Source organism: Delphinapterus leucas, chromosome 10 (assembly GCF_059928025.1).
Source record: "Delphinapterus leucas isolate spDelLeu-1000000601 "Yukka" chromosome 10, BTC_Dleu_Yukka2, whole genome shotgun sequence".
Lineage (NCBI taxonomy): Eukaryota > Metazoa > Chordata > Mammalia > Artiodactyla > Monodontidae > Delphinapterus > Delphinapterus leucas.
Genome location: NC_143138.1, coordinates 102,482,249 through 102,509,340, shown reverse-complemented (window position 1 = coordinate 102,509,340; position 27,092 = coordinate 102,482,249). Strand labels below are relative to the sequence as shown.

The window sequence follows — 27,092 nt, the reverse complement described above, 5'->3', positions numbered from 1 at the left end:
GGGCAGCGCCTGGACCTCTGCCCCACTGGGTAACTGGCCACCCTCCCGACACCAACGGTGGATCCTGCTCTTGCTTCAAGGGGGCAGGGAGCCTTTCTGATGAAGCCTCCTAGTCACGCACATAGGGTACGTTACCACATGTGGCCACCTGCTGCCTTCCTTTCTCAGAGGCTGGGAGAGATAAAGCCCTGCCCCCAGCCCTCTGGGAGCTTTCCCTGGCAGAGATAAGAAGCCGGCAGGTCCAGGAGTCACAAGGCCCACAGAGAACATATCAGTGAGACTTAGCGCTGATCTCGGCTGTTTCCCAGAGAGCACCATCAAAGCTCAAGAGGAAGCAGTGAGAACTCCAGCCTACATCACGCGCTTCTTCCCTGGGCGGGATGGGTGAGGCGTGGCTTGCTGGGTCCTCAAGAAGATAGACCCTTGGTCCACTCACTGGGGCCACCACGCGCCCTGGGTTTCTGCACTGAGTCGGGAGCCCAGAGGAGGCTCAAGGTCACCCGATGGACAGCTGGCAGCGGGCTGGGCCTCAGCCAGGTCCCCAGGCTCCACCCTTGCTCCAGACCCAGATCTGCTGCAGTGGGGAGGAGGGGGAGCCGGTCTCCAACTGGGCCTTCCCTGGGCACAGAGGGACCGTTCTTTGCAGCTCAACAATCCCCCTGTTTGCCCCGTGCCAGGCTGCAGCCTCCCTCAAGTCCTGCTGACGAGGAAGATCTGGTGCCAGCATCCACAAATATGCGTGCCTTCTGCAGGGAAGCAGCCATCAGGCTCTCTAACCGGGTGGGCGGATTTAAAGGCCCAGAGGGAAGTCACAGGATAGGGGCAGAGCAAGTTGCTGGGTGCTCTCTTTAAAATATGGCAGAGGAACAAATATATACATAGGAACATTTCTGACCAGATACCCCCAAAATGCTCATCCTGTTTGCTCTGGGGAGGGGGCGGGGGGCATACATCGTTTGCACTGTATACTCTTATAATGTTGAACATTTTACCACGTGCCTGTATTTCCTAAGCAAGTATTAAACTCATAGGAATAAATGCATGCATAAAGCCCAGGAAGAAAAGAAATGCACAGGAGCTCAGAAATTCAGAGGACGCAGTGAACTCAGGTATTGACCTTCCCTGTAAAAACAAAAGCTAAGTGCCGGAGTGCCTTCTGGGAGTGGACGTGTTTGGAAGCCCTTTCATGCACGGTGGCATTTCAGAGCAGCCTGGAGAGGTGGGGCCTACTATTGTCACCCCACCATGGCACGAACGTGGAGACAGAGCCCAAGTCTTACCCGTTGGCCTAGGCTGAGCTGGGCCCAGAGCCGCTGGCTCTTGTTCCCGCCCTGATCCCCCCCCCCCCCACGCAGCCCCCCGCAAGGACCTAGAGTTCTCAAAGAGCCCCAGGGAGCAGCAGCTCTGCGCCAGAGGGACTGTGCCTTTGGGCAGGGGGTGAGCAGAGCCTGCGACTTCCGGGGTCACGTAGGCAGCCTGCTGATATGCTGGGGACCGTCCTCCCAGCCCGGGCCCCAGCTGGGCCATAGCCCATCTCCGAGCCTCAGTTTCCTCATCTATTAAATGGGCGAATCTTCCCTCCCTTGCAGGGTTGGAATAAAGATCACCCGAGGGGAGGTTCCCGGCACATAGACGGTGCTCAGCGCACACCCACTTCCTCTCCCTCTTCCCTGCCCCGAAGACTCCGGGAGCACGAAGGTACCGGCCATTGCGGGGGGGGGGGGGGGGCACCAGGATCTGGAAGGCAGACTGGAGGTTGGCAGTGCCACCACCGCCCGCCCCCCCAGTGGGCAGGCCCGACGACGCGGAGTCCCTCGGGAACCGGTGGGCAGGTGCGTGTACGTGTGTGTATGAGCCCGGGTGAGTGTGCACAGGGGCCTAAGACTGGCAGGTCCTTGCTCTCGGCCGCCGCCCTCCACCTCCTGGCTCTCGGCTTCCCCCAACAGACCCAGATGGAAAGAGCTTGTGGGGGAGTGAGGCGGGGACATTTCATTTTCCAGACAGAAGTTCCCAGAGCTGGGCAGGGAAGACACAGCCAGGGCCCCCCGGGCCCTCTCTTACCTTGCTCCAGTGCCCCGGCTGCGGGTGTCCTGAGGCAAACAGTGCAGCCTCGCTGGCCTCTGGGGGTCTCCTCCGCAGCCCACAGAGCTGAGCTCCCTCGGCCCCCACGGGGGTCTGTGCAGCGGACGGTGCGGGTCATAAGCCCTGAGCCCCTGCTTAATCCGCCAGAGCCCGAGTCAGCGCCAGCTGGACACGTGACGGGCCCCACAGACCTGTTTGTCAGGAGTGGCAGCTGGTCCAGTGGGGGAGGGCTGGCCGCCCTGCCCTGCCCCCGGGTGCTGTCCCTGCTGGGGCTCCCAGGCCTGAGCCTGCGGTCCTGGGCTCCTGCCTGCCCGGGAAAGGTATGAATATGCGCGGGGTGGGGCGGGCAGGGCAGGTAGGGGAAAGGGACACACATGTCACCAAACGGCGCTGGGCAGGCTGGGAAATGGGGTGTGCGTGCGTGTGCGTGTGCGTGCATGCGTGCGTGTGGGAAATGGGACCCTTAACTCATGCCCTTTACTAACATCAATTCCTCGTAGATTAAAAATCTAATGCAAAAGGTGAATTCATGACCACAGGGTAGGAAAGGATTCTTAAAACACAAAACAAAAATAAAGTGAAAGTGGGCTTCCCTGGTGGCGCAGTCGTTGAGAGTCCGCCTGCCGATGCAGGGGACACGGTTTTGTGCCCCGGTCCGGGAAGATCCCACATGCCGCGGAGCGGCTGGGCCCGTGAGCCATGGCCGCTGAGCCTGCGAGTCCGGAGCCTGTGCTCCGCAACGGGAGAGGCCACGGCAGTGAGAGGCCCGCGTACCGCAAAAATAATAATAATAAAAAAATTTTAAATAAATAAATAAAGTGAAAGATTTGATAGAAATTAAGAACTCTGAGATTAAGATGTTCATTCCAAGACCCCAGGAAAAGTGAAAAATGCAAGATATTTACAACATATACAAATGACAAAGGACTGGAATCCGGAATACCTAAAGAATCCTCCAAATCAACAAGAAAACAAAAAGACAGCCCAAGGTAGGCAAGAAGCTTGAACAGTCACCTCACCGAGGAGGAGATCCAAACGGCCAATAACCGTACGAAAATGCTCAACCCCATCAGCAGTCAGGGAAATGCGGATTAAAACCATTACACGCCCACCAGGAGAGCAAAGACGGCAGAGACTGACAACAGGTGGTGCCGCTGGGAGTGGGGGGCGACTGGACGGAAGGACCACAGTGCTGGTCTGCTCTATGACATTGAACATGTGTGTCCTGTGTGGCCCAGTTCCAGACAGGTGCCGGAAAGGAGGTCATACGTGCACTAGGACGTGGGCAGGTTCAAGAACACAGCCCCGAACTGAAGACACCCTGTGTGTCCATCACAGAGACTGGATAATAAACGGTGGCCTAGCGATGCAGTGGAATACGAACAACATGGCCGTGACGAGGACGAGCAACAGCTCCTCGTGACTTTAAGAAGAAGCCAGACCTGGAGAAATATCTACAGCTTAAGTCTACGTATAAACGAGTCAAAAATAACGGGCTTCCCTGGTGGCGCAGTGGTTGAGAGTCCGCCTGCCGATGCAGGGGACGCGGGTTCGTGCCCCGGTCCGGGAAGATCCCACATGCCGCTGAGCCTGCGCGTCCGGGGCCTGTGCTCTGCGACGGGAGAGGCCACAACAGTGAGAGGCCCGCGTACCGCAAAAAATAAAAAAAGAAAATAAAATAAAATACTTTGCCAAAAAAAAAATAAAAACAAGGCCATGTGGTAAAGAGTTGTTCAGACAGGTGGTAAGACAGTGACAAGAAGAACAGTATTATCACAAGTGTCAGGATGGTGAGCACCCCTGAGGGGCAACAGTTGAGGGGGAGCCCACGGGGCGGGGCAGGGGGCTTCTGGCAGCGCGTCGTCTCGGGGCCCGGGTGGTCTCACAACGTGTGCGTTCCTCTTACTTCTGCTGAAGCTGCTGTATGCCTGTCTTTTCGCCTTTCTGTGTGACAGGTCACCTGTCACATCTAAAATAGAAAGGTACGTGTGGTGTGGCACGCAGAGGGGACAGGCAGGGACCCCAGCTATGACGGCAGTGCAGACGTCAGTGCAGCAACACATAGGGCACCGGAGCTGGAGGGGCATACCTGCTGTTTCATTTCACAAACGAGAACCGAGGATCAGAGACAGGAAGGAAACTGCCCAAGTTTGCACAGCAAGTGGGAAGCCAGCAGGGCCAGGACCGGAATCTAGGTCTCCCGGAGCCCAGACAGGGTGAGGGGGCTCCTTCTCATCCCCCTTTACAATGGAAGAGTTCTTCCATTGCAAAGCAGCTTTAACACCGACCAGGGCAGACTCATTCTTTTTAGCACTCACTGAAATTCTGTTTGTTTACTTTTTTGTTGCAGGTCTCCTGCTGCTGAAATCAAAGCTCCTGGAGGGCAAGGCGTTTTGTCTGTGTGGCTCCTGTGCTATCATCACAGGCGCTCCATAAATATTTGCTGAATGAGAAAATCAACAGAGCTGGCATTTCTATTTGGACTTTGAGGCCTTAGGAATACTGAGTGGCTTCTCAATATCCCCAAAGGAGAAAATGGAAACTAGCTGTATGACATTGACACACTTTCCAGAATTACCTTCATAACTGCCTTAGGAGATTGGCCCTGTCATCACTCCCATTTTAAAGAGGAGGAGACTGAGGCTCACGGAGGTGCAGGAAGCTAGGGAGCTGAGAGCTGGGACTGGAACCCATCCCAGCGGCAGGCTGGCCCTCCGCTGGTCCATGCACCTGACACAATCAGGATCTGCGGCTTCAGCCCCTCCTCCCGGCCCCCAATCCTTACAATTTCCAAAGTGCTTTCCGGACTCTTTCAAACTTCTTCAGCTCAGGGAGGGGAAGGGACTTGTCTAAAGCAACAAGGAGTTCAGCTCTGACCTCAGGGCTTCCCAAGTTAGTGTGGCCGACAGTGACCCCAGTGCTCCGGGACTGGCCATAAGACTCTCTATTTCCTTCTTGCTTCACGCCAAATCCTCAGGCCCCTTGGCCAAGTCCAAATCCTGGAGCAGCCGGATAATGGAGTGTTCCCATAATACCCCGAGGCAATTGGCTTTATTAAAACAGCCTGGCACTGAGCATTTTTCCAAACCTATATTACCATCCTGATAGCTTTCACTAAGTCCTCAGATTAAAAAAAAAAAAAAAAAAAAAAGTCATTGGCTCCGGGAGCCCTGGAGCTAAAATGGCCGGCCCTCCAGGGCATCGCGCGTAACCGAGGTACAGGAGTCTTCTCCACTGCCGCAGCTTGCATACCTCCAATGAGGACAACTCACTGCCTTTTTTCTTGTTTAGATCCACCTCAGCTGAGCACAGCAAAGCCTCACATTAGCCCCTGGCGCTGGGGACCCGCAGGTGCCTCAGCCGCTGTGCCGCCCTCAGGGGATTCAGTCTGGTAGACGACGACGAGACTGTCATCCCGACAGGACTTCCTTCTAAAGAGGCAGCAGATGAGGCCCAAACGCATGTACCTGGTCACAGGACCCCTTTGCAAGCCTTCCTACCTCCGTCCAGACAGCCCGCGTGCATTCATGGGGTCAGTCCCCTCTGAGCACCCTAAGCCCCCGCGCCTCCCCAGGCCATCTGGGTGCGCAAACTGCCAAGCTGTCGGGACACTAGGGCCCAAGTCACGGAAAAGACTCCGGCCAGCGGCGGGTGGGGGTATGCAGCATTCTCAGTGGGTCCCACTGGCCCGTGCGGCTGACATCATTGCTTTGATATTACGCTTCTAGAGCCTTCATACACATTAGCAGATGGGTTTGTGGTTTCGAAGATGAAATGGGCTGATACAAGTGAGACCCCGTGAGAAGGTCGCGCACGGAGTAGATGCTTAAAAGGCGCTTGCTGGGTGTGAGCCGTACTCATACTGGATCAGAAGGCCACATACACTCAGTTCTCTGAAGAGTCACCGAGAACTTGGCTGCCTGCACCGTGCCTTTCCAAGCCGGCACTTGTGTGTTAGGGCCACTGAAGAGCTCAGGCAGTGGCGGGCGGGTGTCCTGCATTCAGGCCTACCTATGTCCCTGCACGCTGTCCCCACCCCCCAGTTCAGTGACAATGGGACCCCCAGGGGAGGCAGACACAGAGACTCTGGGCAGATTTTGCTGAAGAGGTGACACCAACGGGTGAAGGCTGAGCAAAGGTTTCTGGGTGGCGCAGGTGGGGTGGGCATACCTGCAGGAGCCAGGACGAGCAAGGGTGAAGGCTGGGCCCGGTGGGAAGGCAGCAGGCACTGGAAGATGCCGCCCCCAGAAGCGGGTCTGAGTCACACTTCACAGTGTGGACACCAGGTCTGAGCAATGGCAGTAGGTGGAACCCTGGGCCTCATACAGGGACCTGCCCCAGTGCCTTCACCCAGCCTCTTTCATGCAAGAAACATCATCTCCTGATAGGTGCAAGCAACCCCATTCCCTACCCCCTAATTATGAGGGACGGGGTGGGGTGGTGATGAGACGTCTGGTCAAGCCTCCCACTACAGGCCATTCCCTACCCCCTAATTATGAGGGACGGGGTGGGGTGGTGATGAGACGCCTGGTCAACCCTCCCACTACAGGCCAAATTCATAGCCTCCCTAACCGATGAGTATTCAGCTCCAGCTTGCACACCCCAGTGACGGGGAGCTTACTACGAGAACAAGGGATGCTTGTGCTCTTCTAGGGACGCCTAGGTGCTTAGCACCCCAGCAGTTAGAACGCTGGTTGGAGGAAAGCTGAGGACACAGAGGGTCCCAGTGCTGGCTTGGCCTTGGCATCCCCTCTGCACAATGGGGCAGGGGCATGACTGAGCTCACGGTGTCGTTGTGGGGCTGGCAGCCACGGGGTGAGCAGAGAAGTGCTGGAAGGGCAGGCAGCCACGGGAGAGGGTGGCAACTCTACTCACGAGACTCAAGATTACTTAATGTCTGCAACCTGTGCGGGAGCCAGGGTTCCCCTTCCTTATCCCTCCACTGCAGGGACCTCTGGGGGGAACACCGAGTCCTCTGAGCCTTCCCCAGGCAGCAGCTCCCCAGGGATGGCTAGACTGCTGGAGAGCTGGGGACACTGTGTTGCTGTGTGACCTTGGATGTGTCCCTGCCTCTCTCTAGCCTCAGTTTCTCCATCTCTAATAGGAGACTGGCCCCCAGATGCCCTATCCAGGGCTGATGCTCAGTGGCTGGGCCGTGGCATTGTGGCCCCTGAATACCTCTTAGCTTGTCCTTTCCTGTCTCTGGGGCGTCTGGGGCTGCTGCTTTTCTCTCCTTTCAAACCCAACTGCTGCACATGGGATCTCTGGCCACACATGGTTTCAGAGGCTTGGCCACCGTGCCAGCCCAAGGGAGGAGCCAGGCATAAAGCTGGGGGCAGGGAAGGGTGACCAGAGGTCACCTTCGTTCCAAGTTGCTCCCAGGGGCTGTGTAGGCTGGCACACACGCTGTCTGGTGGTGCCTGACCACCGAGCGGAGCAGGGGCTCCCCAGTGCAGAGCAAGTGCCCCACACCCACCCCATGACGGAGCATGCCCAGAGTTAAACGCACAAAGCTGACCAGGCAGAGGGGACCGCTGGCCTGCAAGCCTCATCTCTCGGACAGGCCCGGGGGAGGGGACACCCACTGTCATCTTTCTGCTCCGTTTGCTCTGAAAACAGATCAGCTGTGACAGCCGAGAGCTTAGCAATTTAAAGGGGCAACTGCGTGGCAGAAACTTGGGAGGGGGCTGTCCCCGTGACTGTGGGGGGGGGGCAGGGGGACAGCCTGGCCACACCTCTCGCAACCGGCCCTGCCTCCTCACAGCCCAGGGGCAGCTAGTTTGGGCAGGGCAGGGCTTTCCCGCACTCAGAGCCCCCTGGTTCATGAGGGCTCTCCCCCAGGCTGGCAGGTGGAACGGGTGTCCTGATACCTGCGACAGCCCCATCGTCACTTCTCAGACTCCTGCTGCCTCCTGCCCCATTTGGGACTGGGTCCGGAGATCGCAGTGGCTCTTCCAGCCCCCAGGCACAGTCCCTTAAACCGACTTCTCGCACACTGGGGGTCTGACCCAGGGGATCCCCAAGACTACCAGCCAGCCTCTTGCCCACGTGGTAGTGGGAGGAGGGGCTGCCCAAGGTCACGCAAGGGGTCGGGGCAGGGCTGAATTCGGGGCCAGCCATCCAGCCCACCCCAAGAGCGTCTAACTGGCTCACAGCGAATTCCTGAGATGCCTCAACCTCCCGCCCGCAGGCTCCGGACCCTGGACCCGCGGCAGGATTTCTCCGCGGAGAGGCGGGAGCATGGCGGAGGGGGGAGAAAAGGGAGAGAGTGTGTGTCCTGGGGGGCGGTCAGCTTCCCCCTGCGACCCTCGCGACCTGGGTTCATGTTTCCCAGCCCAGGCAGCCAGCTGTATAGACGCGGAGACCCTCAGCCCCCCTCCCCCCAGATCGCGCCTTCCATGTCCGCAAGGTTTTGGAGAAGCGATCCGCAGAGCCGCGGAGGCTCCATCTCCTGCGACCCAGGGAGCGACACCGCAGAGCCCCGGTTCCGAAAGCCCGGCGCCGCCCCCGCCCCAACCCCCCGAGCCCGGCGCCGCGAGCGCCCGACCCTGCAACCCTGGGGCCCGCCGCGTCCCCGCGACTGCGGCCTCGGCCCTCGTCCCGGGCCCGGCTCCGCAAAGCCACCCGCCGCCCCCGCCCGGTTCCCGAAAGCCGCTCGCGCGTCGGTGCACCGCGGCCTCCGCCGACCCCCGGCCTGGCCCCCGGCCCCCGGCCCCGGCCGCCCCGCCCGCTGCCGCGCGCGTCCCCCGCCGGCCCGCCTCCTACCTCGCGGGGCCGCCCGCAGCCTCCGAGCGCGCGCTGTCCCCGCCGTCCCCGCGGCGGGCAGGAGCGCGGGCGGGCGCACGGCGCGGGGGGGCGGGCGCGCGGGAGCCCCAGCCCGAGCCGGAGCCGGAGCCCGAGCTCGAGCCCGAGCGCCGCCGGCCGGCCGGCCTGCTTCCGCGCAGTGACCTTGGCGTGCGCGGCCTCTCCGCGCCCAGCCTCAGTTTCCCCGGACAGGGGTGTGGGCGCGGGGACGGGTGCCGCCCCGGCCGCCGACGTCACCCGAACCCCGGCCAGTTGAGGGCGCCCGGGTCGGTGGGGCCGCCCAGGGGATAGGCCGGGGAGCGGGGTCCGCACAGTCGAGCGCGGCGGAGGGGCGCTGGGGCCCCGGCCTTTCGCTCAGACTCCCCGAGACCCCCTAGGTAAACACCTGGGAGCCGCAGCCCCAGGCCCCTCCCACGGAGAACTGCGGTCCCCGCCGGCCATGCCCAGCCCCCTCCCCGAAGCCTCCCCAGTTCTCAGATGTGAAGACCGAGGCCCAGAAAGCAGCGGCCAGAATCGCACAGCGCGGTGGTGGGGCTCTGTGTCCCCTCCAGGACGCGCGCTCCTGGCAGTTTGGGGAGGGGGGTCCGGGCCTGCCGGCGCCGCCCCTTATCCTACAGCAAACATGGACTCGGCACCCACTGAGTGCAAGGGACGGGCCTCGGTGGGGCGGCACGGCCTCGGAGAGGGGCCAGTTCGTGGGGAAGGAGTGGAGTAGGCAGGAAAGGCCTGGCCTGGAAGGGGCAGGAAGGGGGAGGGCACTCCGGGAAGGCTGTACCCAAGGTAGAAGCAAGCAGAGGAAGGCGCGCTGCCCGGTGTGTAGGGAGATTCTGACAGCCCTGAACACCAGATTAAGGAACGCTTCGTTTCGTGGGCAGCCGGGAGACCCCCACCAGGTGGGAGCAAATGCAGCCGCAGTCTGGGCTGGGTTAGGGCGCGCCCCCTGGTGGCCACAAGGGGCGAGACAGGAGGCCGGGGGACGGGCCGCAGTGGTCCAGCCTGGCGAGTGATGTAATGAGTCAGGAGACCGGAGTCTCTGCGGGGCTCTGACCTTGGGCAAGGCACTTCCCCTCTCTGGGCTTCTGGAGGGGGGAGGGAGCCTGACTTTCCACTCTGAAATGTCATGACCCTGGATATTGGGGCCAGGTGGAAGTAGGCAGTGGACCCCCCCAAGGAACAGGCAGATCAGAGGTGAGAGGTAGACATTCCGTTCAGCACTTTATGAGGTTAATTTCATTTACTTGAGGTGTAAACTATCATCCCAATTTCAGAGACAAGGACAGCGCAGCACAGAGGAGGTAAGTCAACTGCCCACACTCACATGGCTGGCTAAGTGGCTGAGCTGGGATTTGAACACAGGCCTGTGGGGCTGCAGAGTGTAAGCTAAGGTGGGTGCCTGACCACCTCAGTCTCGTCTCGCAGCATTTATGAGCACCCGAGCTGCTCCTGGAATATACAATGCACTGGTGATGGGCAGAGACGGATAAGGAACGGTCCAGCTCCCGGTGGGTCTTCCTCACCATTGGTGCACACAGCAAACAAGGCAGTGGTCCCCCTGGGGGATGGGCTTTCAGGGCGAGGCATGAGCCCCTGCCGCCCCCCCCGAAACCCTGTGTTACACTCTCCTGTATCACTGGACATTTTGTTTTTAAAAACTACGAACTAATTTTATAATTTCAAAAACTTAAAAAAAAAAAGAGCTCTTGAAGGAAAGATTCTTGTAGTTTTAATAATTAAAAATGCTTTCCTAGAGAAACTCCATCCTTTTGTTGTCAGTGCCAGGAGTGAGTTACCTGGCTGGCAGGAAGGCAGGTGAGGGACCTGGGAAGAGCAAGGGTTTTAGAACCTGTTCAGCCTGGGCAGGTCCCACCACCTTTCTGAGCCTCATGTGAATTCATCTGTAAAACAGACCTGATGATAAAAATCGTCACCCTCCCTCCTTTCAAAGGCTGCTCTGAGGATCAACTGTGATAATGTGTGAAAAGGTTGTGTAAAATGTACTGTATAAATATTTGTATTCCCAGGAGCTGTGGAGGAAAATATTGATAAATTTAACTATATAGAAATGAAAACTTCTAAATGGAATAAAACATACCACAAAGTCAAAAAAGACAAAGGGTAAACTTCAAAAGAATACCTGCAGCACATATGACAGAAGTTAATTGAGGAAAATGAGATGAAAGTTACTTTCCCGGATACGTAAAAAACTCTTTCAAAGCTATAGGAAAAAGATGACTAACCAATTAGAAAAAAGAGCAGAGGACGGAAACAAGCGGCTCAGGGAAAGATACTCAATCTCACTTGTAATTAAATGCATATTGAAGAGATACAAACTGAAACACAGCATGCTTGTCATTTTTTGTGTCTACCAAGTTGGCAGAAAAGAACAAGTGTGATGATGCTTTTGCTATTGAAGGTGGGAGGAGATGAATGCACCCAAAGTACTGGAGGGTGAGGTGCAAGATGGGGCGACCTGTTTTTGAAGGGTGATCTGGCAAAGCCATCCAGCATGCTGGCATAAAGACGCAAGGGCAGCGCACACAGCAGTCTGTGTCAGTCAGCAAACTAAGAAGAGAGACACCTCCGGTGTCCGACACTGGGGGAGGGTGAGCCGGCACCTCTGGTGTCCGACACTGGGGGAGGGTGAGCCGGCACGAGCACACCCACAGGCCGGGACTTCACGGGAGTATCTCCAGGAGGCATTTCTGCTGAAAAATGCAGGGGACAGGGCTTCCCTGGTGGCACAGTCGTTGACAGTCTGCCTGCCGATGCAGGGGACACGGGTTCGTGCCCCGGTCCAGGAAGATCCCACATGCCATAGCGGAGCAGCTAGGCCCGTGAGCCATGGCCGCTGAGCCTGTGCGTCCGGAGCCTGTGCTCCGCAACGGGAGAGGCCACAACAGTGAGAGGCCCGCGTACCGCAAAAAAAAAAAAAAAAAAAAAAATGCAGGGGACAGAACACTGTGTATGTTGTGATCCCTCTTGTGCACATTGTAAAAGGTTATACACATATGCGTACTGTAATTTCCTACTTCTTCTCTCCGAGAGGATACCCACATACCCAAACAACACCTGCTATTGATGGCTGCCTTTTGGGAAGACGGTGGGGTGTGTGCAATGCGTGTGGGAGGAGCTCTTACTTTTCATTTGATACTTTTCTGAGGGTTAGTTGATTTGTAAAAAGTCGCCAGGGATTATCTGGACATAGGCACAGGCTCGCGGGCTGATTAAATCTTCTTTATGTGCCTTTAAAAAATTAAGCAACTGTCTTTAAAGTGAATAAAAATTATTGGAGTCTTCTTGTTACCTAAAGTGCGCCAAAGAGGGATTGCTCGACAGACGCCTGTTATGATACATCCGTCCGGTGGACACCTACGTGGCGGTCAAAAAGGATGCAGCTTCTGTACATGACGGACAAGGAACAATCTCCAAGGTATTTTTGTAAGTGGAAAAAGCAAGGTGCAGTACAGGGTATGGCGTGTTACCTTTTATGTAAAAAAAGAGCAGGGTATAGGGTACCTGCTTGTGTGTGGATGTGTTATCTCTGACAACGATGCTTAAGAAACTGGTACAGTGGTGCCCTGGGGAAGGGTGTGGAGAATTGGGGGCCAGGGTGGGTAGGAGAATGGCTTTTCACTGACATGTTCCATTTAAATAGTTTTTGCGCCCTCTGCGTGTACTACTGCTTAAGAAAATTGTGTTTTAAAAAGAACCATTTCTGAGACTGCACGCGTAGCTGGGAGGCCTGCTCTGACTCGGGCTGGGGCTAACTCCCTGTGTGACCGCGGGAGGATCGTCTTCCTCTGAGCCTCGAGGTCCCCTCAATCGAGCAGGCAGGAAGCCTGAGATAAGGCAAGTGCCAAGGCTCCGTGCAGCTCTGACGTCAGACCAGACCAAGAACCTTCTCACTGGAACAGCCAACCTGATGTGGAATGCTGCCAGGAGGTGGGGCTTCCCGGCCTTGCGCTGTGGGAGCGGAAGCCGAGGGTCAGCTTCCTTGGCCTATGGAATGCATGACTTCTGAGGCCCCTCCAGGCTGGCCACCATGCTCTTCCCTTTTCCTTCTCCCACCCGCCGCGCCCTGCCTGGAAACTCCTGGTTCATCTTTCCTCTCCAGATCAGCCCTGGCAACAGTCCCGTCTGTCTGGTTGGAGATCAGTTCCTCGGAGCAGGAAGAGACGACCCAGCACTGGGCACCCATGTGGGAAGGAGACGTCAGTGGGGGCAAAGCCTCCTGCAGGGAGACTGAACCACTTACCCCACCGGGGATCAGCCATGGCCTTGATCCTGCCCCTTTCCTCTCCCCACCCCCTGTCGTTACCCAGAACGTTCCCCATTGCCCAGCAAACCAAACTGACGCTCTTCAGCGGGACATTCACGGTTCTGCACTTTCTGGCCTCAATTTATCCTCCTAGCCCATCCCTCCACCCATCATTGTCCCTTATTTAAAGCAACTTTCAAAAATACAGCTTCAGGGCTTCCCTGGTGGCGCAGGGGTTAAGAACCGCCTGCCAATGCAGGGGACACGGGTTCGAGCCCTGGTCTGGGAAGATCCCACATGCCGTGGAGCAACTAAGCCCGGGCGCCACAACTACTGGGCCTGTGCTCTAGAGCCTGCGAGCCACAACTACTGAGCCTTCGTGGCACACCTACCGAAGCCCGTGCGCCTAGAGCCCGTGCCCCGCAATGAGAAGCCACCACAATGAGAAGCCCGCACACTACAATGAAGAGTAGCCCCTGCTCTCCACAACTAGAGAGAGCCCGCGCACAGTAACGAAGACCCAACGAAGCCAAAGATAAATAAAATAAATAAATTTATATTAAAAAAATACAGCTTCAATCACATCCCTTCCCTGTTCAAAACCCTTCTAAGGCTTCAAAACCCTTCTAACCCTTCTAAGGCTCCCCATGACCTGGAGGATAAAGTCTAAGCTCCCAGTTCAGCACCAGAACTAGTTTCTGCCTCCTGCCCACCCCCCCATCTTCAGCTGCTTCCCCCAAAGTCAAGCTACACTTAATGTCTTGTGAGTACGCCACGCTGTTTCACAACCCTGAGTATTTGCACATACTATGCCCTTTGGTTCATCAATATACAAAGAGTTCTAACAAATCAATAAGAAAACCATGAAAATAAAAGTGTCCAGCTGATTTAACTAGGTAGCTCAGAGAAGAAGAAATACAAAAGGCCTATAAACATACAAAAAGATACATAACCTTACTGATAAAGAATCGCATACCATAATAATGAGATACCATTTTCACCCACCAAATTAGTAAAAATTCCTGAAGAGTGCTTTTCGCCTGTTAGCTCAAGTCCAAACCCATCCTTAAGATCCAGCTGCAAAAATGTCACCTCCTCTAGACACCTTGGCTCGCACAGTGCCCTGTACAGCCTGACACGGTTCTTAGAACAGGACCAGGCACGTAGGAGAAATTCAGTAACTGTTAGGTATTGATTGTAAAAATAGCCACTGCCACGCCGTCCTGTAATCATCAACTAATGACACTCCTCATTGCCCAAAGTCCCCGAGGGCGGGGTGCAGTAGGAATCATCTCTGTTTTGCCAGCATCAGTACAGCGCCTGCGACAGAGCCGTGCCCAGTAAACGGCTAAGCACTGGGGACAGGTGAGGTGCGTGAGCGGGAGGGACAGCTGGAGCCGGGAGCCGGCCCTCGGGGCTGCTCTGCTGGGGAGAGGAGATGCTGCGGAGGAGGGGGCCGGGTGCAAGGCCGGGCGGTGGGCACACGTGGTGTCCACTCTGCATCAGGCAGGAGCTGAGCTGGGCTCTCTACCCACACTGTCTCTATTGCTCCTGCTTCTAGAGACGGGTGACGCCCCCTCCATTTTACAGGTGAGAAAACTGGGCGGGTGCTCAACGACTTCCTAAGTGGCTCTTATTTACTCCACGCGGCCTCCGTGCTGGCTTGCGGGAACTCACAGATGCACGGCTTTGGACTCATCGCTTTCTCTATAAGGGCCTCTACTTGCCCATCTGAGAGATGGCTCTATATTAAGGGTTTCTCAAACTTAAGAACTGGTGGACCCCTAAGAATACAGTTTGCAACGTTCATCAGACCCCACTTTAGGGAACAATGAATCCAGAGCTAAGTGACACCACACTGGAGGGTCCCTTGAAGACCACGTGTTCAAAAACAGAATAGGAAAGGCAGCCGCAGAAACCAGACAGCAGAACTCAGTTTTTAGAGAGCCGTCCAGGTGGTCTGGAGAAAATGGAACCCTCATACAGTGCTGGTGGGAATGAAAAATGGCGCAGCCACTTTGGAAAACAGTTGTGTGTTTTTTAAAAAGTTAAACAAAGAGTTACTATCTGACCTGGCAATTCCACTCCTCGGTATCTACTCAAGAGAAATGAAAACATATGTCCACATAAAAACTTGTAAGTGAATATCCCTAGCAGTATATTCGTAATAGCTAAAAAGTAGAAACAGCCCAGATACCCATCAACCAGGGAAACAACCTAAATGTCCATCAACTGGGGAAACAACCCGAATGTCCATCAACTGAAGACAGTAGATAAACTACATGTGGTCTATCTATACAACGGAGTCTCAATCAGCAAAAAAAAGGAATGAAGTTCTAACACCTGCTACAGCACGCCTGAACCTTGAAAACGTTAGGCCAAGTGCAAGAAGCCAGTCACAAAAGGTCATTTACTAGATGATTCCATTTATATGAAATGCTCAGAAAGGCAACTTTATTGACAGAAAGAAGATTAGTGTCTGTCGGGGGCTGGGGTGGGACAAAAGAGTGATAGAAAATAGACACAGATTTCTTTTCAAGATGATTTGAAATGGTTTAAAATCATGGTGACGATTACACAGCTCTGGAAGTATGCTAATCACCGTTAAATTGTACACTTAACACCAGTGAATTTCATGATACAGAGTAAACCTCGGTAAAGCTCCAAGAAAACCCATTATGACTAAGTGCAATGCAAGATTCTGGATTGGGGAAAAACTTGACATAAAGGACATCATTGGGATAATTGGTGAAATGCAACTCTAAATTGTATTTTATTTATTTAGTTTTTACTTTTTGGACACACCCTGTGGCATGTGGGATCTTAGTTCCCTGACCAGGGATTGAACCACCACCCCCCCGCATTGGAAGCTCGGTGCCTTAACCACCGGACCGCCAGGGAAGTCCCTAAATTGTACTTTAGATCCTAGTACTGTGACCGTGTTAAGTTTCATGAATTTGGCTATTAGACCGCAGATATGTGAGAGAGTGTCCTGGCTCTTAGGAAACATGCTGAAGTATTATTTAGGAGTAAGAGTCATGAGCTTGCATGTTTTTCTGTTTTTGTTTTTTTTTGTGGTCCGCGGGCCTCTGAGTGTTGTGGCCTCTCCCGTTGCGGAGCACAGGCTCCGGACGCGCAGGCTCAGCGGCCATGGCGCACGGGCCCAGCCGCTCCGCGGCATGTGGGATCTTCCCGGACCGCGGCACGAACCCGCGTCCCCTGCATCGGCAGGCGGACTCTCAACCACTGCGCCATCAGGGAAGCCCCAGGTTGCATGTTTGCGATGACCTCTCAAATAGTTCTGGGAGAAAAAAATGTTTTTGTGAGAGACTGAAATCTGGTGAAATGTTACTTATGAGGAAGTGGGTGAAGGGTACACGGGAGAATTCTTTTTTTTTTTAATTCTTGCAGGCCTTCTTCAAGATTGAAGTTGTTACAAAGTAACTCGTAATGAATCCACGCGTAAAAATATTACTGAGTGGAACTTGAATACCCCTGAGAATAAATCCATGGCCCCCAAAGGAGAAAAGGCGCTGATGCAGTTCTGAACACACCTCCCACAGGGGGTGTCCCTGCTCATCCCATGTCTAGGTACCCTCCCACACCCCTCCACCGCCTGGGCGCTACCCATCCCATTCCTGGAGATTCCACCGATTCCCAGGCTGGGAGCCCCTGAATTACTTTAGGGGTTCTTGCATCCCATATACGCTGCTGGTAGACCAAACAAATACTATGTTTCACACATTAACATCTTTCAAACTGAAACAGATGCTGTGCGATGAATAAAATTCATAGACTTCACATTCATCTAAAATGGGTTCTCAGTGGCTCACTGTGATTTTTCAGCCACGGATACTAACCCTCATGTGCACTGGTCGGGGGGGTGGTACGTGTGGGATTTGGGGTGATGAAAAGGCACCCTCCCTTTACCAGAAAAGCCTGGCAAAGTGCACATGGAGCCATCCCAACTCCCTACGCTGCTGCTTCGTGGCGGGGAGGACAGGGTTGGAGCGGCGGGGGGGAGGCCCTAGGGCTCCCACCTCAGCAAGTCTCCGGGGGCCTGGCGGCCCAGTTCCCACTCTGGCACTGCGTTTCCCCAGCCCGCCTGCTCCCAGCGGGTCGGGAGCCTCTAGAGGGCAGTTACTGGGATGGGGCCGAGTCACTTTGAGTCTCAAGTGGCCAGCACCAGGCCTGGGTGACCATGAAGGTGAGGGCTGGGTGAAGGGGGCTGGCTGGGGCCAGTTGACTCCTGGCTCTCCACTTCTCAGCCATGTGGTCACTGAGCACTTGGAATGGGGCTAGCTGGGGAGCTGACTTCTTTAAAATTTGAATTATTTTCAGTAGTTGACATTTAAATAGCCATCTATGGCCAGCGGCCTCTGTCCCGGGCAATGCAGCTTCTAGAGGCTTAACGGAAACACAGAATGGAGCCGACGCAGAAGGTGAGCTGGCCGGTTGGGACCCCCTCCATTCCCAGCTGGGATCTGGGGTTCCCCCCGCCCCAGCAAAGCCTGGAATGCCTGGGCAAGCCTCACCCCCGCATCTGGCCTGCTTCTGGGACTCGCCCGCTCAGTGGGCACGGAGCTTCCTGCAGGGTGTGTGCCGAACCAGGGGCTCTGCATGCCGTGGCAACGTAAGGGGTCTTCAAGGGTAGTTCTACCGGGTAATTTTTGGCTCTGTATCCAATGATTTAAGAACTAGCTCCCCTGACCCCAACCCTTGTAAGGTAAGAACCTGGCAAAATCCTAATGACGCATACTCTGTGACTGCAAAATATGGCCACAGATTCCCTGCATCCCGGTACCCAGGCCCCTCAGCTCTGAGACTCGTCCCCTCCTCCCACAGGTGGGGTCCGTCTCCCCTCCCCCTGGCCATGGGACTTTCATTGCACAACAGAATGTGGCGGGAGGGATGGTTGTCTGAGTTCCGAGGCTGCACCTCAAGAGCCTTGAGGCTCCACCTTCGCCCCCTTGGAACGCTGCCCTCAGATGCCATGGCCGCTGGCTGCCCACTGAGGGCCAAACTGCCGGGGGGGTAGAGAAACAGAGGTGCCCCAGCACCAACTGCAGCCATGTGAGTGGGGCCACCTGGCACCTTCTGGTGAGCCCAGGGGGACCAGCAGGGCGGCCCGGGTTCTAGCCGGCACAGTCACACACTGCGGTTGCAGCCACGACATTTGGGGTGGTTTGTTACACAGCAAACACTAACTGAAACAGGAAATGGCACGTCCATCACTAGTGTGGCTGCCCAGGGGTGGGGGGGTGGTCACAGCTCAGGGCCCAGCCCACGCCCCAGAAGGCAGACCCAGGGACCTAAAGCGTTCCCTGGAGGGGTGGGGGACCCACAAGCGGTGTCCCGGGCCCCAGGGGAACTTATGTGCCCTTTAAACAGAACAGAGTCCTGAGCGGGGCTAAGGGTGGCAGCCTTTGGGAGACGCCTGCACCCTGCACCGAGCTGGGCTCTGATCGGCCTGAACTGGCCGAAGTGCAGAGGGCTTCTGGGTCGGCAGTGCCCTGCAGCCCAGCCTCTCCTGGGGCGTTTACGGGACAAGGTTACAAAGCCCTTGCTGTGGGTGGGTGTCTTTCTCCCCTTTTACAGGAGAGGAGACAGACTCAGGAGCAAAGGCGCTTGTCTGAGTCACCCTGCCTGTACTTGCCCTCCTCCAGATCCGGCTTCTGGGTCCAAAAGCCTCCACACTGCGGGCAGGGGACACTCTGCAGACACTCCTCCAACTCCCAACTGGGGCCACAGGGGAAGGCAGCAGGACACTGCCGCACCGGGGACGGGGATACCGACCCAGCCCGATGCAATGAGGATGGGGGCACGCGGACCCCCAGAAGAGGCCCGGGGAGCTGTCAGCAAAGGACTCCGCCTTCAGCAGCCATGCAGCCTCCAGAGGCAGGCACCACGGGGGCCCTTCTCCCATAACTGGCCCAGCAGATGACGGAGCAGTGGCGGCGCCAGCTGGGGGCCAGCTGCCACCTGGGAGAGGGGACGCCAGGGATCATGGTCTGACCTCCTCATCGCTTGGGCAGTGCCTGGCACACTGCAGGTGCTCAGCGGAAAGATTTACCAATAGAGTAACTCACTCGATCCCCTCCCAGGGCAGGAAAGGGAGTCGTCGGGGAGGGGACGTCCAACCGCCCAGTGGGAAAGAGATGCCCCAGAAAATCCCATCCCGTGGACAGGGTGTTCCATCAATCCGCTCAGTGACCCCTGAGGTGGTGATGCAAAAGCCATTTCCCAGATAAAGCAACTGAGGCCCAGAGAAATGAGGTGACTTGCCCAAGGCCATACAGCCTGGACGGCGGAGCTGGATCTTGGGCCCAGCTTCCTGGGATCTATAGCTGTTCGTCCCTCTGAGTTGACCATGCAAAGGAAGGAATCGTCACAGCCAACATTCACTGACACCTGTGAGGTGCCTGGCACTGCACCCGGTCCTTTCAAGGTTTTCTCATTTGCCCACTCTGTGAGGTAATAGTAGGTCCATTTTGCAGATATAACTGAGGCCCAGAGCAGCTCTGTGGCTTGCCCTAGGTCACAAAGCAAGGCAGCAGGCCATCTAGGGCTGGTGCTCACGCCGCCAGACTTCCCCAAGTGGCGACAGCGGGGCAGAACACGCTGTGCCCCCAATGCCTTGGTTTCCTCTTTTTGCAAGGAAGGTGTGGGCAGAATGACCTCTGACCTGGTGTGATGTCATCAGGAGGGTGGGACTCTCTCCTGGGAAGTCTTAGGGCTGAAAAGGGAAGTGAGGAGCGGCTGTTTCCCCATCCCGCCCACTCCCCACCCTGGCCCTTTGCCAGGTGGGTGGTCACCTCCCTTTGACCACCTCCTCCGGAAACTGCCCTGGAAGTGCCCCTGTGCCCACAGCAGGAGCATAAAGCCAGCCTCCAGCCCCAGAGCCTCACACCTCACACCCTCCTGCTAAGATCGCCCCAATCCGAAACCAGGAGGCACAATAATGAATACACACATATATGTGTGTGTGTGCATACATACTCACACATTACTGTATATTTTCTCTACTTCAGGACACATCACAGGAAAGCTGGGCTGGCAGTGTTTTGGGACCAAGGGGCTGAGATGCCCCGTAGCTGTATCCATCGGGGCTGCCCTCCTCTCTGCCTGCGTGGCACCAGCCTCCTGCCCATCCTCTGCCTCCGGTCACCCCTGCAATCCATCCTCCATCTGAGGTCCTGAGGCATCTTCTTTAAACGCAGGTCTGATTACCATGAGGCAGTGGAGCAAACGGTTCAGAGCCGGGGCTTCGGGGTCAGGATGATTTGAGGTGTGAGGACATTTGTTAACGATGTGAACTTGGGCAAGTGACTATCTCCCTAAGCCTTGGTTTTCTCACCTGCAAAATGGGGATTATAAGAAACCCTAGCCTATGGTGCTGACAGGAAGGGATGGTGCAGGTCAAGTCGCCGAGCACAGCGCCTGGAGGGTCTTATCAGATCACAGCGGGGAGGCTGGATGTCTGTGCCTGCCCGGCCTCCCAGCTCACTTCCAGTAAGGCACTCCACTTTTCTCTGGGGGATCCCCCTCCTCCACTCTTAGTCTATCTAATTTGTGTCCGTGGACTCCATCCCTAACTTGACAGTATTCCGCCCCCTTACCAAAGTGACTGGTCCAGGGATGGGCATGTGACCCGAGCCTGTACTGGGAGTTTGTTGGAACCGTTTCTGTTGGGGTCACTAGCTGTCAGACTACTGTAAACCTGGAGCTGTCAGTCCCGTCACGAGCAGAGATACTGCCTGGGAATGAAGTCGGGAAAGAACAGTAAAAGACTCCAGTGTGTCTGACAAATAGTTTGAGCTCCTGAATCAAACTGTACCTAAGGCCCTGTCTGTTTCAGAAGTAGAAGGCAATAAATTCAGCCTCAGCTTCAGCCAGTCTGGGTTTTTGTTTGTTTGCTTTTATCACTTGCCACCGAAAGAATACTGGTTAATCTAACCTCCCTGCTCAAAAGCCCTGATGGCGCCTCTGTGCCCACAGAGAGAGCACAGCACTCCGGGCTCGCGGCCCACCTGCCTTGCTTTCTGGCCCCAATCTGGCCCTCATCCCTTCCAGACCCAACACCACCCAACTCTGACTGCTGCTCCCCAAACACACGGGGACCCGACCTACAGAATCCACCCACCATCTCCTCCCTCTCTACCTGCCCACTCCAGACCCAGCACAGGTGCCTGTGCTTCCCTGAAAACCTCTCCTAAATGCTACCCCCTACCCCCGAAGAGCCGCGGCCATCCAGCTCTGGCCTGCTGCCACGCTTGATTATATCCCTCGGGCAAAGGCCACTAGTGCTTTGCTTTTGTCCCACTGGATCTTTTAGGAAAAGAACACCCTGGATTGACTTGGGATTTGACAAATTCAAAATCTGCTCTTAACTCACCAAGTGCATTTCCTGAACTTCAGGTCTCACTGGCCTGGTGCCTGCCCTCAGGGGGCATACACCCGGAACCAAACAATTTCCCATTTGTCTCAAATCCATGGTTGCAAAAACGACAATTTAAAAAATGTTACAGTCAGAGGGAGAACAGCAGTTTTACTCAGTGTAGTCACTGACCTTTACGGAGCCACTGCCACGTCATTACACGTGGACACGCCCAAGTATGAGGTTGTTTCATCCTCACCTTGTGAAATGCTACCTCATCTTGCAGAGGAGGAAACTGAGGCTCAGAGAGGCACAGGGGGCTGCCCGAGGAGTCACAGCAGCCGAAGGGGGAGCTGGGATCTGACCCTCCATCTTCCTGCTCCCACCCTGGCTTATCTCGGCCGCCCGTGAACACACTTGAGGAGCAGTTTAGAAGGGGTTTAAAAATTCGCCGCTTAAAGCTCAGTACCAAGCTTGTTTCCTGGCTGCCCGGAGCGGGTGGCCGTCCATACCCACTGCGGCGTCGGGGTCCCTGGCTTCACAATTCACACCTGGCCTCTGGCTCTGACGCGCCCCTGTTTTGCAGGCATCAGGTTTCAGATTTACCGTGTTTGCTGCCAGTGTGAGGGGAGGCCTGGTGGTTAGTCTTCTGGGAAGGTGTTTCAACACGCAACCGCTTTGAACACGGTGACTTCCCCATGCGACCCTGCCACGGGGCAGCCCTGCAGCCTCCTGATGGCAGAGCAGAGGCCGCTGAGCCCGGCCAGAGGGTTAGCAGCACCTTCTAACTTTGCAGGGAAATACGATTGATGGGCGTATTTAGAAAAGGCTTGTTCTAATCAAGCGCCCGGTTCATCCCCTGCAAACAGGGGATGCGGAGCTTCCAGGGGCTGTCGTGGCCAGAACGAGGCCAGATGGAGAGTTACAGGCACACAGTAGGTGCTCACTAAGTGCTCTCTTTCTTGTCCTCACAGCCTAGAAGCCGGGCCATCTATCACCCAAACACAGGCCCTGTCGCTCCCTCACCGCCACCCCCCAGGCATCCTGACCTCTGAGCCTGGGCAGGAGCTCCAAGAACCCAGCACAGCCAGGTCAGTCCCACCGTGTGCGGATCCTGAGCTGACCTGAGCCCCAGACTGGACCCCAGGGCACCTGCTCCCTCACTTCTCATTCCCCAGGCCAACTCCAAGACCTCAAAGTCTAGCTGAGCTGCCACCTCTTCCAGGAAGCCTTCGGGGAACCCGTCCGGATGTGAACTCTGACATTCTTCCTCTGGGCTCCCACCGGCCTTGGAGCTCACCCCTGCTCAGCTCTGACTGCCTGTGTCGTAACTTCCTCTTTTCCTGTCCCATCTCCCCCAGGGCACTGTCAACATCCCAGGACAGAAAGAGCATGCGGCTCGCCACAACCTGGCCCTGCAGCCAGCCCATCGCAGGGTTGGGGAACACTCCCGACATGCCAGGCACCCAAGTGGAGAAGGCCAAAATGAAGACAGTAGAGAGAAAGCGGCATGAGGGTTGAAAAGTCCAAACCCATTACATAAATTGAACTCCTGGATCCAGCCATTCCTGAAGCTAGTTACCCCTAGACTTTTCAGTTCCATGAGCCAGAGGAGCCCCTTCAATGCATAAGCCTGTTTGTTTTGGATTTCTCTGTCACTTGCAACTAGAAGGTCGTCTACTATGAGGCTTGGCGAGGTGACCTGAAGCACCCAAGGCCACATATCCAAGAAAGCAGCAGAGTGAGGCTCACACCAAAGTCTGCGCTCTCAGCCTGCTTCAGCAGCCTGACCACAGCCCAGCGTCCAGGCCCAGCACTCTGGGTGCAGCCCAGAGACCCTGCTCTGCCAGGCCGTAGCCCTCTCACCTGTTTCCTAGAAGCAGGTGACGTCACGCTGATAGGGATTTCTGGGCACTGGTTTGCTCATCCATCAACTGCGGCTAACGAGGACTCCTCCTTCACAGACTCTCAGTGAAGGTCAGAGGATGCCTCACGCTCGCCTGGCCCACACGGGGGAGGGACTCGGAGCGGAGGCCACGGTGTGGACCCTTCTTCCCTCCCTCACCTGGCGGACGGCCTGCAGACGCGGTGCTCAGCAGACCCCCACCCCAGCTCGGGGGCCACACGGAGCTCCAGGCACACCCTGCCCACGCCTGGCCGGTCCTCCTGCCGTGGCAGTAGCCCCACTTCTGGGCAGGGGTCTTGAAGGCCGAGCTGCTCTGGCTCTCTGATGGTGTAGGTGAGGGTCCTGCATAGCTCCAGCTCACTCCAAGCCCAGGGGAGGGGCTCCAAACAGGATGAGGCCAGCAGGCCTCTGGGAGATGGGCCCAAGGCGGCTCCGTGGACTCCGTGTCCCACCCAGGCCATGCCCCGGGGGAAAGGGTCACCTGGAAAGTATCCAGGCCCGAGGAAAACTCTCCGAGGATGTGGGCTCTTCAAGGTGTGGCAGGGAAGGAACACCCATCAAACCCGAATGTATCTGGTGACCACAAAGCAGTCTCCTTTCATGCTCGAGCAAGCGGAGCCTGACCTGGCCCCCACAGGCAAGAGTGCAGAGCCGGGACCCCCCAGCGTTATGAGACCCTAATGTCTACACAGCCGTGACCCCCTCACTCGGAGCGTCAGGAGGAGGGATGGTTGAGCATGAGGACTGATTTTAGCAGAGCCAAGTTGAGGAGGGTCACGTTACAACTGGGACTTGGTCTGGGGACTTCCAGAAGTTTCAGGGGAGGGAGCGGCTGGGATGCCCTACATCCTTCCTCACAGCCCAGCTACAGACACGGAGCTCAGCCCCACTCGCCACGCTTCTGCTCAGAGCTCCAGGCACCCACGACCCTGCGCCACGCAGGCCCTCTCTGCCCGCCACCTGCTCTCCAAGTCAACTTCACACCTACTTCTTGATTTTTTAGTTTTGCTTCATCCTAAGCATTGATAACTGTGAAATCATCAATCTGGTATGCCAGCTGGCTGTGTTTCAAATAGGCCACGTGCACCTATGAAAATAAATCACATCCGCCCTGGTGCCCCTTCCCTGCTATCCATCCCCCTCCCCTGACTTTTTGTCTGGTTCGTTTGTCCCTTTTGGATCCCCAGACAACACAGTGCTTGGCACACAGTAGGTGCTCAATAAAAGTGGAATCCTTGAACTTATGGACAAGCGAGGTGCTGAGACTGCAGAGTTGTGGGGTGCCTGGCTCCTGACTCCACGGCCTGCGCACAGGCGAGGACAGGAGGCCTCGGGAGTGAAAGCAGCTTGTCCGAGGCACCGGCACAAGCGCCGGCCCCAGAGCCCCGCATGCCCTCGGGGTGGCCTTTGCCCGGCTGGACCAGCGTGCATCCACCTGGCCAGGCTCCGCAGCTGTGCCCTGGAGCCCAGCAGAAGCAGCTCACTGCTGGAGATGCCGAGCTGGGGGCCGGAGCCCTGGGCTCTGAGCGGCCTGACCACTGGGGTCCTCCGTGACGCCTGGCCCTCTGGGCCATCAGGCAGCTCTATGGATGGGTCAGGGGAAGCCTTCGCTGGCCCCAGCTCAGAGGGCAGCCTTGGAGCTCTCACTCCTGTAGCCAAGCCTCCTCCGCCCCAGTCCCTGCTATCGGGGGCTCATGGGGCAGCAGCCCCTCCTCAGGACTGGAGTCCAACCCCTGCAAAGGGAGAAACAGACCCAGCAATGGGGTCGTCATGGGATCCACTGACCCCTGTCCCCTGTACTTCCTGCCCCGACGGAGGCTGCATGATGCACCGAGGGGCTGGGGGTAGCTCCAGGTTCAAACCCCAGCTCCCCTATGTACTCCGGCCGGGGGACGCCACATGGACGCCCTCACGTTACCAGAGGTGACAGCCATTCTGCTTCCCAGTTGCTGTGAGGGTTAGAAGGGGAAGCAGGACACAGCGGGGAATCTCCCCGAGGGGCAGGTGGCCCAGGTCCCCTGCGCGCCAAAGGGGATTTCCCGAGGGACGGCACCAGCGCCACACTGAGCTGCTCATTCTGCGTGTACAGAGCTGCCCACCCACCGGGACTGTCCCCGAGTCCCTCCCGCCCCGGGATCTGCAAAGCCTCATGGCTCCATGCTGCACCATTTCAGAAAGAAGGTGAAGCTGTCGGCGGGGCTGGGGCTGCCGAGGGGACACGCGCTAGGCCACTGCGGGGCCAGTGGGGGGAGAGCTGCCCAGGCAGTGTCCTCTCGGGACAAAGCTGACCCTGATGGACTGACAAACAGGAAGCCCGGGTCCCAGAGCCCGGCGAAACCTCCTGCACCCTCGGCCCAGTCTCCCTGTGCTCCAAGTGCGGGCTCCTCGGGCGAGGGAATGGGGGGGATGCACCGACCACACTCTGGGGGCCTCTGGGGCCTCAGTTCACTTGGCTGTGAAGTGGGCCTGGGCCAGAGTTCCTCTTTCTCAGGCGGGAGAGCGGGTCGTGGGGCCCCAGGCAGAGAACCAACCGGCCCGGGTGGGCTGAGGGGCCCTGGCTGCCCTCCCTCCAGGGCGTGGGGGTGGGTCTAACCCCCAGGGGAGCGAGCAGACTTCCCTCCTGCAGCCGTGGCCGCCCTTCCAGGCAGCTGTGGGGAAACACCTGGGGCACCTGGGCCAGCTGGGCCACACCATCCATCCAGGCAGTGAGAAGGCACAAAAAACAGTTCCAAGAAACAGCTAAAACCCCAACGAGCGCGCCAGAGACCCTCACCCCAGCCGCTACCCCAAACACTGACAGCCCCTCGCAGGTCACCCAGGTGGCCGAGCCCCTCTCCCTGCTCCTGGGCAGGCGGTGGGTACTCACAGTGTCACCACGGAGAGGGCGGCGGTCTTCCTGGAGCCCCAGCACCCTGCCTGCCTCCGTGGCCCCTCGGGACCAGCTGTGGGCCCTCCCCCCGCAGGGCCTGACCGACTTCCTCCCTGCTCAGCCGGCGTCCAGGAAACCACGCCCCGGGCACCCTGGGGCCCCCGCCCGCCCCCCACAGGGCCCGGACACTGCCCAGTGGGCTCTTTCAAGGTCTGGCCCGTCCAAGGGGCCCCAGACCAGGCACGTCCCACGGGCTCTGCTCAATAAATAATACAGCTTCCTGCCTGGCCGGTCTCTCGTGGCCGATCGCGTTTCGGGGCCACTCGAGTTTCGTCGAGGCTGCTTTGTTCAGAGCGCCGGCCCGGCTGGGTCTCTGGCCACACGGAGCTAACACTCTCACTGTGGGCCAGCCTGAGCAGGCAGGACAAAGGCGTGTGACAGGTGGCCCTGGAGGACACTACCCTACTTACTCTGAAAGCTGCTTCAGCCCAGAGGGGATCGGGGATGGCAGGGGTGGGGCGGTCAGCCTGCCTTCCTTGTGGCCGGGCGGGTCTCTGAGGCCTCCACACGTTCAACTCCCCGTGCCCACACCAGTGGGGTCACCTGGAGAGTCCCTGGCCACTCCCCACCACTGTCCGGCCCATCCCCCATTCCTGGAGGCCCTGCCCAGGCCCCTCCTCCAGGAAGCCTTCCCCACTGTGGGACCGATCACTGCCACCTTCTGCCAGTCTGTCTCCTTGGGGTATCCATCGTCATCTCTCTCCTGACTGGTCTCTCCAGCCCCGCCAGCCCACAC

At 57.2% G+C, this 27,092-nt stretch overlaps 1 protein-coding gene across 9 annotated transcripts in view; it reads right to left on the bottom strand.

Annotated features, from left to right (window-relative positions):
• IQSEC1 (IQ motif and Sec7 domain ArfGEF 1) overlaps window positions 1-27,092 on the bottom strand; it is a 330,441-nt gene that overhangs the window by 79,893 nt on the left and 223,456 nt on the right. Inside the window, exon 1 of one of the 9 annotated variants that reach the window (XM_022562627.2) lies at window positions 26,294-26,406. The exons of the other annotated variants lie outside the window; for them this stretch is intronic. The gene's annotated coding sequence lies outside the window, so the exon portion shown is untranslated. Of the gene's footprint in view, window positions 1-26,293; window positions 26,407-27,092 lie in introns of those variants that run through there. 9 annotated transcript variants of the gene reach the window in all.